The following is a 12113-nucleotide window of genomic DNA, read 5'->3' on the forward strand; positions in this document are numbered from 1 at the left end:
AGTAGAGAAAATATATTTTTGTACTGAATATATATAAAATATTTTCTCTAATTCATTGAATGAGCTTATACTCCTAATCTTGATATAATTATTATGATCAATGTGATTTATTTATTGTTTTGATTTATCAAAAGGTACAATTCTATTCAAAGTTAGTGTATGCCTGATAGATTGGACAATAACAAATAACATTTGTGAATAATAATTAGTTGATAGAATCCATGACTTGTTTTGAGTTTGATGATACCCCTTTATGTAAGCTTATAAGTTTTCATGTGAAAACCCGGCCGATGAATTTTGTATCCGTCACATGAAATAGTTTAAGCGGAATTATAAAGGATTTAATTAGTTGATTAAATTAAATTTTTAGTAATTTTATTTAATTGACTGGTATTTGGGATCTTAACATGGGGAGTTAAAATAAGTGTTAGTGAATTTTTAAAATTTATATTGAAGAGTTCAATTGCAGTTTTTTAGTGGAATAAACTGCAATTAATTATAGTAGGAATTAATTCATGCAAAATTTCGAATTAATACTATAATTAGTAGCCTCTTATTATTTATGTGGTCCCTGCTATACCTAGTAAAAACCTGAACTGACTTAGGTAAAAAGTGACTTAAGAGTCATCCGGTAGAGTTAGAGCAGGATTCTACTTGCACACACAGAATCCTACACGTTTTTGGAGCTCTTTTTGGCTGAAAAACGAGTCTACATAAGGAAGACATTTTTCACCCAATAACTGTTTTTTCAGAGTTGTATTATTTTTGCCCACTCAAAGCAAATTCGTCTAAGGTCTTACTAGGACCATAGCAGAAGACTACACTACTAGAAATCCGGTAAAAACCGACCAAAAAAACCGACCAACATTGGTCGGTAATGGCCAAAAATCGACCAAAACGCGACCATTTACGTGTGGACGGTATTTTTGTGGTCGGAAAGGCATACCGACCAAAGTTGGTCGGAAATTACCGACCAACTTTGGTCGGTCAATTAAATTTTAAAAAAAGATATTGCAAAAAAAACCGACCACCATCTGGGAATCGAACCGGGGTCTGTACTGTGGCAGGATACTATTTTACCACTAGACCATTGGTACATTTTGTTTTAAGACTGTCTTTTATTTGATTTATACTCTTTAATTATATTTTCGCACGAAAATAATCGACCAAAGTTGGTCGGTTTTATTAAAAAGTAAAATTACCGACCAAAGTTGGTCGATTTTTTTAAATGACCGGCCGAATTAACCGACCAATTTTGGTCGGTTTTTTTAATATTAATTTTTATTTATTTTAATTGAAAAACCGATCAAAGTTGGTCGGTTTCTTGAAACATAAATTTCGCGGGACTCAAAAATAGTTTCCCGCATTTTTGCGCCAAAGAAAACCGACCAAAGTTGGTCGGTTTCGTAAAAAAAAAAATTAAAAAAATATTTTGAAAAACCGACCAACTTTGGTCGGTTTTTTGGTCGGTTTTTTGACCGACCAAAGTTGGTCGGTCGACCTTGGTCGGTTTTTGCCGAATTTTTAGTAGTGCTACAACCATGGATTCTTGCTCTGTGGAGGACCTGTGCAATGATTTCAAGAGGTTAGTGGTTTCTAATCTCGTAATTGTATCATTGTCTAGTTTACATGTATTTGATGCTTGAATTGTATGCTTGCTTGTGCTGCGCATGTTCTAACACAAGGGACTGAGCATGATAAGACGTCTGACTGGGAAATACTTAACATGTGTCACCTATCACACTAGCCATGTGTCATGGTCGTATTTTATCAGTATAAATAGTCCTCACTTTCAGATAGTTTCCGTAAAAATATCCGGGAAGTAGAAATATTTAAGCGGGGAATCCCACGAAACTGCCATCGTTACTTTTGAATTTGAAGGGACATGAGTCCTTTCCGTTTAATGCTCCGAGTACGTAGCAGACCTCAATTGTCGGTGAGGTTAACAAGGTAATGATGACTTTCCCAAGTTTATACATATTAGTCCTTTCCCTTTCCGTTTAAGCCTCTTTCATCAAAATTACTTTGTCGTTGCTTTCATCGCTGTCCTCTATACTCTTCTTCTTTTGCCCTTTGTAATCTCTCTTTAAAATTCAAATCTAAGGTCTCCAAATATGGCATATTAAAGTCCCGATTCTCAAATAAAGATGCCTTCTTCCTCTACCGTCTTGAAGTTGTTGAAAGAATACCATCGGCAGTTGCCAATGGTGAAATTAAAAGAATGTTGAATACTCTACCGCCGACCAAGAATAGCTAGGCGAGCAAGATGGCTGCTGACTGATCTTCTTCTAAGGGCGAGAATTTGAGCCCCTCTCGGAAAGGACTGTATCTAAAATAGTCCTTAGCGAACTGGATTTAATGGCAGACTTTAAGGTCTGGGACAAGACTGACAAACAACCTGGTGATCGAAATACATTTGTGGTCGAATTTGCATCTTTGATTACCCGGGACCATCTTTCTACCATCCGGTATGACCGGGGGTCAACCCATAATCACCCCAAAACCCGGTGTCACAAGTGCATGAGCCTCAACTAGGAATGTAAAATAAAATACAACATATGTCCGGAATACAAATTTGGACAGGAGAAATATAAATATTCTGAAGGAGACTCTGCTGGTTGCGTGTAAGGCCCCGTTAAATTTTTTTAATGATTTAATATTTTAAAGTATGACAACGGTATTCGGGAATAACGTATTCGAGTATCAAAGAAGACCTATGGAGTGGAACCACATTATTTGGACATCAAAAGTGTTTCAACGACGTCGCTTCTTAGAGTATAAGTGGTATCACATTAAACAAATGAGCTCCAAATTCAGTTTTGATTGAAGCATTAGATCTGTATTGAAATTACGGAGCTATAGCAAAAAGAATCGTCGAATTCGGACATCGTATGAGAGTTATGCCCATTCCCGTGTCAGGAAAAAATCATTTCCCGTCGCCAGCGCCCAGGGTAGTCGGGGCGCTGTCCCTAGCGTTGGGATTTCTTTCAGCTACTGGAACCAGCGCCACAGGCAGCCCCCGGCGCTACCTGTGGCGCCCAAAATGCTATATACTCATTTCGGGGTTCATTTTACCCCATTTTTCTTGGCCGAACTTTGGGGTTTTTCTCCACTCTCTGAAGACCTCCAACTCCCCCCATCTTCAAGGTGAGTAATCCCTACTAATTTTATGTTTCATTCCATCAATTCCACCCTAAGACTAACTCAATCCTCCATAAAATACATAGATCTTCAAGAAAGTTCTTCAAGAACTCAAAGGAGGGTTTTGCAAGATTTCTTCCAAAAGGTAATCATACACCCTTAGACTTACATGTATGGATATATTATAGGAATATGAGTATGCATTAAGTATTGGAACTTATGGTATGGTGATTGGAAACCATAAGTTCCCAATTTAAATACATATCCATTGTAGAGATTGAAAGGTGATTATTTGATGGAATTTTATTGGTTGGGTGTGGATAGATGGTCATGTATGTGATGTTGGAAGTTATGAATTATTTAAGAATGATGGTGGGATAAATTATTGATAAATGGTAGTAGTTAGATGAACTAATTCTATGGGTAAGAGATGTAAAGATTCATGCTTACTAGGTGTTTGATAAAATGCCTAAATGGCCTAAATTATGGAATTTGTTACTAATATTGGTCCAATTGAATTATGTTGATGTAGATTGAAGTTGTAAGAGTAGTAGGTGGTTTTAGTAGCACTAAAGAGCTCCATCAAGGTATGTTGGCTAAACTACTTTCTTAGAATTGAATTCAATGATGTTCTCATAAGTTTCAAGTATGGTTGTCTCAAGTTCCTTATTCTATGTTCCGAGTTATTCCTAATAAATTCGATTGTCCCGAATAAGCAAAGTGTCGAGAATTAAGTATTCATAACGTGTTCCGAATATTCCTAACACATTATGTTATCCTTTGGGAATGTGTTCAAGAATGATACGTGTATTAAAATGCTATGTCTTTGAGTTGTGTTTCAAATGAAGGTTATGATTCCAAATTGTGTGAGTAAACTCAATATGCTTAAGACTCTTAATTGCTCATATGTGTACCTAAAGCCTTGACTGGAAATGTCTTACTGTTGATAACTTATAAAGATGTGAAAGAAGTATGAAATGCGATGATTGATATAAGTGAAAGTTATACTTGTGGCCAATGGAGCCAATGAAATGAAATGATGCGAGAAAGGTTATGAAATGAGCCTTGATTCAACTATTCCGAATTGACTTCGAAAATAGAATTGCCTAAAAGCCTATAAACTCAAGTCATGCTCATATGTGGCTGTTTTAACAGACACTATGATTTGTGAGTATTTTCAATGTGTTTTGCGTTCTTACATATTCGTGAGTGGAAATTGTGTATTGCCCTTTGTGGGGGGAAAATGTGTCAAGAATAAATGGTGTGTTATTTGCTGATGATTTTAACTTGCGCATCAATTGCCAATCATTTTACTCCACTTCTCGGAAAGAAATCTATGGTGCTTAAATTGTTCATTTTTAATGAACTTAAAGTTGTAATTTCCGGAATATGATATGTATGTTGATATTTATGATGATGATACATGAGAGGGGAGAAATAAAAGTGTGGAATAACAAATATGGCCACCGTGCCTTGAATAAAGAATCTTGTGAATGGCCAAAAGAGCCAAAAAAATATTATTGTTATTATTGGTTGAAAATACTAGTGGAGATTTATAAAATGTGGAAGAAGATGAGGTAAATACATTTGCACCTATATTATTTTTGTGAATTATTCCCTTTATTTGGGATGAGATTGATGTGATAAAATTATTCCTCTTAATTGGGATAAGATTGATTGATATAAAAGGGTTGATGTCTCGAATAAGACAGCCTAGCCGATCGGGTCGTGATCGGACACAATGTAGCACACATGGTGGTGATTGTGCTGAAAATTATAATTGAAATCGAGATTTTGGTTGATGTCTTCAAATAAGATAACCTAGCCGATCGGGTCGTGATCGGACTCCATGCTAACATTACGCGGTATTGGTATTGATAATAATTGTGGTTGATTCTCTAATGGGATAGCCTAGCCGATCAGGTCGTGATCGGACTCCGTGCTAGAATTATGATGGTATTGGTATTGATAGTAATTGTGGTTGATTCTCTAATGAGATAGCCTTGCCGATCAGGTCGTGATCGGACTCTGTGCTAAAAGTACGGTGGCATTGGTATTGTGAGTATTGTGAACAGTGGTATATCAGTGCTAAAGATCTCCCAACCAAAAATAATATTATCATCATAATTTGATTATCACTTCCTAGTGTTATCTTCATATTTTGGAAATTATTATGTTTTAACTTGGCATTTGAATATCATTGATTGTGACTTATTTTTTCTATGGATTTCCCCTTCTTACATTGGTATTCTATTTTAAAAGAGGACTTTTAGCTATACATACTAGTGCTATTCGACGGTACTAACGTCCCTTTTGCCGGGGGCGCTGCATCTTTAATGGATGCAGGTGGTTCTACAGCAGGCGGCATTGATCAGTGATAGCGGTACACTCTCTTCAGCTGATTTGGTGAGCCCCATTTTATTTCGGGGCCATGTATCTTTTGTTTCTCATATACTTTATGATTGAGGTATAGCTGGGGCCTTATTGTCGACTTTTCCATATTTCTCTTCTGTTGTACTTAGAGGCTCCGTAGGCAGGTTGTGGGTGGTTTTTGATGTGGAAAATTGAACTAGAAATGATGGTATTTGGCAAACATATTTTTATTATAATTATGAACTTGTAATAATTTGGAAATCGTAAATGAATCTCTTTTGAATAATGGAATTGGAAAATTGGGGTTGTTAATAAAATATTTTAAGTGTTTGATTAATGGAGTGCATCTCTTCTTTATTCATGGATGAGTTTGGGTAGAATGAAATCTAATAGGCTTGCTTGGGCGGTTTCACTCGGTTGAGCGCCGGTCGCGCTCCTCAGTTTTTGGGGCGTGACAAACTTGGTATCAGAGCCTAAGGTTTTAAAGTGTCCTAGGATGTCTCGGAGCAGTGTCTAGTATAGTCCTTCTTATCGGTGTGTTGTCAACCACATCTATAATGAGGAGGCTACATGGACATTTAGGAATTATCACACTTCTTTGATACTCCTGATCGTGCGATAGAGCTCAAGGTAGGAAGCTAAATTCCTCATCATGTCTTATTTTCCATATGAGTAACCCACGGGTTCAAGGCAGTGAGGAGGTATTGAAAGAACCAGTTGCAAGGGGAAGTGTCGTTGTTCCTATTAATGTTACCGTGCCACCGGAATATGTGGTGAGAGCACCTAAGAAATGAAAGAGGATTATTGGCATCAATGAGCCAGAATGTTTGATATGAAAGAAGAGCCACTCAGGTTTATGTTGAATGATTCTTGAAATATGTCATGGTGGTGGAAGGAGGGGGCATAAGAAGAAAAAATGCCCTTAGGTTGGATACACCCATCCCGGTCTGCCCGATATGCAGGCGAAAATAATTTGCGTCATGTTGTGAGTATGCTCAAAAGCGTGTTAGGGGTGGTAGATTTGGGCAATTCCAAAAGTCCATACAACGAGCGGTTGCAGAGATTGTTACTCCCGCCATGAAGGCTTGGAAGAAGACTAAAGGGAATGCTTATGATGTATGCAAAAAGGGTAAATATCGGGTAAGTGGGGCGAATCAGTTTAGAGGACCCCATCCTTATTGTGTGAAGTGTATGAGATGTCATTCGGGGGTATGTCACTATGGTACTAATGTATGTTTTGGATGTGGAGTAGAGGGGCATCAATTAAAGTACTGCCCTGTCAATCTAAAGTCATCAAGTAAGTCACTCCTTAGTACATCATTATGAACACCACATTATTTTTCTTGTTATATATGTACATCCATATTGAAGAGGCTTACATAAATATGGTCTTAACCAAAACGTTGAATAATAAAACATTGCATGTATCTACTCTTTGAACGAGACACATTATTCGTGAATCCACTCTATCACAAATTCTCTTATTTACAACCTCTTGTGGAATTGATCTCTATAATTATGTCCTTGAATTGAGTTATAACTCTAGGATTAATACTTCCCACTTGCTTTCCTAAATTCTCAACAAGGGATTATACCTGATGAATTTCGTACAGAACCTTTTTATTCAAATGGATAACATCCGGTCATTTGTGCCTATGCACGTACCGCCATAATATTTACTTATGTGGTATCAAATCTAATGTAAAACAACATATTGTTGAGATCCTTCTTAAGTCACTCTTTTTCTATCCGGTGTATGTGGCTCCTATGGTTTGAACAATCACTTTGTTCCTTTGTGAATATTATCATGAATCTTTTTCATTGTCTAGTAACATGAGAGCATATCTCAGAACCTATCATATGTGTACCTGTCAATTGAAAGGGGGCACTTGTCCGCATACAAGATTTTAGGAAATTTGAGATTTTCTCAAATTCTCACAGGAAGATCTTTTTGTTCGCCCATCTCAGTATGACTTTCATGTCCACCTAGATCATGCCTTAGTGAGTAACTCACTTTGTTCCTAGTATTGTAGTTGCCCATGAAGTGGCCTGGTATTGCAGCTTGAGAGTTGTTATGGTAGAAACATGTCTAGCTCATAGCAAAGTGTTCATTCTCTCTAACCAATACATGATTTCATCCAAACATTAAGATGTCCTATCTACATGATTTCACTCTTGTGTGGTTGAAAGTTAAGCAGCCTTACAACGAATTTTCCTCCCCACTTCAGGTGGATGTTTCAGATTCTGGCACATATGATGAGTATATTGATTTGAAAGACAAGTTTGTTGTATATCTAGTCCTCTCATATAGGATCAACTATTGTGAAGGGTTAAGCTATCAGAATGATAATAATCTCACAAGTGTTCAACTTCTTTTTTCATCCTCATGGGCTTGTGGCATATATTCCTTGTACTAGTTACTGTTAAGAGCATAATGCAATTTCATGCATTTTGAAACCCTAATCACATTCGGGGTGCCAAAATATTCTCATTTCGAGTTAAACTGATTTTCCCTACATTCCAAGAGGCGACTGGTGTCACATACTTAGCTATCTCTCTTTGAGGCCTACTATTACCAAACAAGGCACAAAAGGAATGAAACAATTATTGTTGTCCTTATCATGACTCATAGTTTTCCAAGAATAAGTGACGCTAATTTTTTTATCCTTCCGACCATGCCTCCCATGTGTCATATATCTAAAATGACTCATTTCTTTAAATCTCAGAATAATGAACATGGTCCCTAAATTATCAATGCCTACTAAGCAACTCTATGCCTCATGTGTCAAATCAATGATGTCATCACAATGATTAACCATGTTAGCACTATTGGTAGTAATCTTCATGTCTCTTAGGATATAACCTCCTGAAATGCTCTGCTCAGCACACTGATGGAATCTTAAAAAAAATTTCAGCCCAATCTCGAACCTCGTTGTTCCTATTTATAGTAACCTATGTGGGTTGAAGGTTCAAACATATCAAAGAAGAAGCATCATCCCGTGATAAAATATATTGGATATGAAGTTTTATGGTCATATTCAAGCTAGAACACCTTAGAGTAATTGTTGGAGGTCGCCAAATGTTTAGTTTAGGTGATCGGCGTAGGGATCTAGAGTTGAAGAAAGCGAACATGTTATTCTCAAGATTTTCTCTATGATTATATTGGGTGAATTGTTAAGGAAGCTAAAGTATGTGTAGTCACATTAGGCCTTATCAAATCTAGAAGGAAATAGGCCAAACTATGAGTATGATGTTTCCCTATTATCGTCCTCCGTGTACCCGATATTTCATGTGTCTATGTGTAAGGAGGTAATTGGAAATCCTTTATATATCCTTCCGTGAAGGTTATTGAAGGAGAAGTTAATAGATAGTTAACTTATGAAAGGTACCTAATTGTCATCCTTGTTTGAAAAGCCTCGAAGTTGAGATTGCCTACGTTAAAGTGTTATGGCGAAGTCTGTAAGTCGAGAAGGTCACCTTGAAGGCCGAAAGTGTTGTGGAAAGAAGATATTTTCACTTGATTGTATAGCAATGGGTTTAGATTTGAAAGGTACTTTCTAGGTGTTATGATTTAAATATTTGCAGCTCATGTTCATGTGTCACTTTTGATAATATAATGCCTACAATGTTGAGATTAGTGCTGCTGATATATATATATTGTGATGCTTTGTCGAGTTGTGGATGGGTTGTTAGGAGTGGTTTTGGTGATTCTCTGGCAGGTGGATAGGCCCAGTTACAGGGGAAACTCTGCCGAAATTTTTAAAAATTTATGAAGTTAGAAAAATTGGGAACTATTGGTGTGTGGATGAGGATTTAAGTCACATTGGGTGTCAATGGCGGATTCTATTCCTCTTTCGAGGACGAATGATCTTAAGCAGGGGAGAATGTAAGGCCCCGTTAAAATTTTCTAATAATTTAATATTTTAAAGTACGATAACAGTAATCAGGAATAACGTATTCGAGTATCAAAGGAGACCTATGGAGTGGAACCACATTATTTGGATATCAAAAGTGTTTCAACGACGTCGCTTCTTCGAGTATAAATGGTATCAAATTAATCAAATGAGCTCCAAATTCATTTTTGATTGAAGCATTAGATCCGTATTGAAATTATGGAGCCATAGCAAAAAGAATCGTCGAATTCGGATATCGTATGAGAGAGTTATGCCCATTCCCGTGTCAGGAAAAAATCATTTTCCATCGCTAGGGTTCATTTAACCCCATTTTTCTTGGCCGAACTTTGGGGTGTTCCTCCACTCTCTCAAGGCCTCCAACTCCTCCCATCTTCAAGGTGAGTAATCCCTACTAATTTTATGTTTCATTCCATCAATTCCACCCTAAGACTAACTCAATCCTCCATAAAATACATAGATCTTCAAGAAAGTTCTTCAAGAACTCAAAGGAGGGTTTTGCAAGATTTCTTCCAAAAGGTAATCCTACACCCTTAGACTTACATGTATGGATATATTATGGGAATATGAGTATGAATTAAATATTGAAACTTATGGTATGGTAATTGGAAGCCATAAGTTCCCAATTTAAATACATATCCATTGTAGAGATTGAAAGGTGATTATTTGATGAAATTTTGTTGGTTGGGTGTGGATGGATGGTCACGTATGTGATGTTGGAAGTTATGAATTATTTAAGAATGATGGTGGGATAAATTATTAGTAAATGGTAGTAGTTAGATGAACTAATTATATGGGTAAGAGATGTAAAGATTCATGCTTACTAGGTGTTTGATAAAATGCCTAAATGGCCTAAATTATGGAATTTGTTACTAATATTGGTCCAATTGAATTATGTTGATGTAGATTGAAGTTGTAAAGTAGTAGGTGGTTTTAGTAGCACTAAAGAGCTCCATCAAGGTATGTTGGCTAAACTACTTTCTTATAATTGAATTCAATGATGTTCTCATAAGTTTCAAGTATGGTTGTCTCAAGTTCCTTATTCTATGTTCCGAGTTGTTCCCAATAAATTCAATTGTCCCGAATAAGCAAAGTGTCGAGAATTAAGTATTCAAAACGTGTTCCAAATGTTCCTAACATATTGTGTTATCCTTTGGGAATGTGTTCAAGAATGATACATGTATTAAAATGCTATGTCTTTGAGTTGTGTTTCAAATGAAGGTTATGATTCCAAATTGTGTGAGTAAACTCAATATGCTTAAGACTCTTAATTGCTCATATATGTACCTAAAGCCTTGATTGGAAATGTCTTACTGTTGATAACCTATAAAGATGTGAAAGAATTATGAAATGCGATGATTGATATAAGTGAAAGTTATACTTGTGGCCAATGGAGCCAATGAAATGAAATGATGTGAGAAAGGTTATGAAATGAGCCTTGATTCAACTATTCCGAATTGACTTCGAAAATAGAATTGCCTAAAAGCCTATAAACTCAAGTCATGCTCATATGTGGCTGTTTTAACCGACGTTATGATTTGTGAGTATTTTTAATGTGTTTTGCATTCTTACATATTTGTGAGTGAAAATTGTATATTGCCCTTTGTGGGGGAAAATGTGTCAAGAATAAATAGTATGTTATTTGCTGATGATTTTAACTTGCGCATCAATTGCCAATCATTTTACTCCACTTCTCGGAAAGAAATCTATGGTGCTTAAATTGTTCATTTCTGATGAACTTAAAGTTGTGATTTCCGGAATATTATATGTATGTTGATATTTATGAAGATGATACATGAGAGGGGAGAAATAAAAGTGTGGAATAACAAATATGGCCACCGTACCTTGAATAAAGAATCTTGTGAATGGCCAAAAGAGCCAAGGAAATATTGTTGTTATTATTGGTTGAAAATACTAGTGGAGATTTATACAATGTAGAAGATGATGAGGTAAATACATTTGCACCTATGTTATTTTTGTGAATTATTTCCTTTATTTGGGATGAGATCGATGTGATAAAATTATTCCTCTTAATTGGGATAAGATTGATTGATATAAAAAGGTTGATGTCTCGAATAAGACAACCTAGCCGATCGGGTCGTGATCAGACACCATGTCGCATACATGGTGGTGATTGTGCTAGAAATTTAATTGAAATCGAGATTTTGGTTGATGTCTTCAAATAAGATAGCCTAGCCAATCGGGTCATGATCGAAATCCGTGCTAAAATTACGGTGGTATTGGTATTGATAATAATTGTGGTTGATTCTCTAATGAGATAGCCTAGCCGATCGGGTCGTGATCGGACTTCGGGCTCGAATTACGGTGGTATTGGTATTGATAGTAATTGTGGTTGATTCTCTAATGAGATAGCCTAACCGACCGGGTCGTGATCGGACTCCGTGCTAAAAGTACGGTGGCATTGGTATTGTGAACATCATTATTGTGAACATTGGTGCAAAAGATCTCCCAACCAAAAATAATATTATCATCATAATTTGATTATCACTTCCCAGTATTATCTTCATATTTTAAAAATTATTATGTTTTAACTTGGCATTTGAATATCATTGATTGTAACTTGTTGTTTCTATGGATTTTCCCTTCTTACATTGGTATTCTATTTTGAAAGAGGACTTTTAGCTATACATACTAGTGCTATTCGACGGTACTAACGTCCCTTTTGTC

This window comes from Nicotiana tabacum, chromosome 2 (assembly GCF_000715075.1).
Source record: "Nicotiana tabacum cultivar K326 chromosome 2, ASM71507v2, whole genome shotgun sequence".
Lineage (NCBI taxonomy): Eukaryota > Viridiplantae > Streptophyta > Magnoliopsida > Solanales > Solanaceae > Nicotiana > Nicotiana tabacum.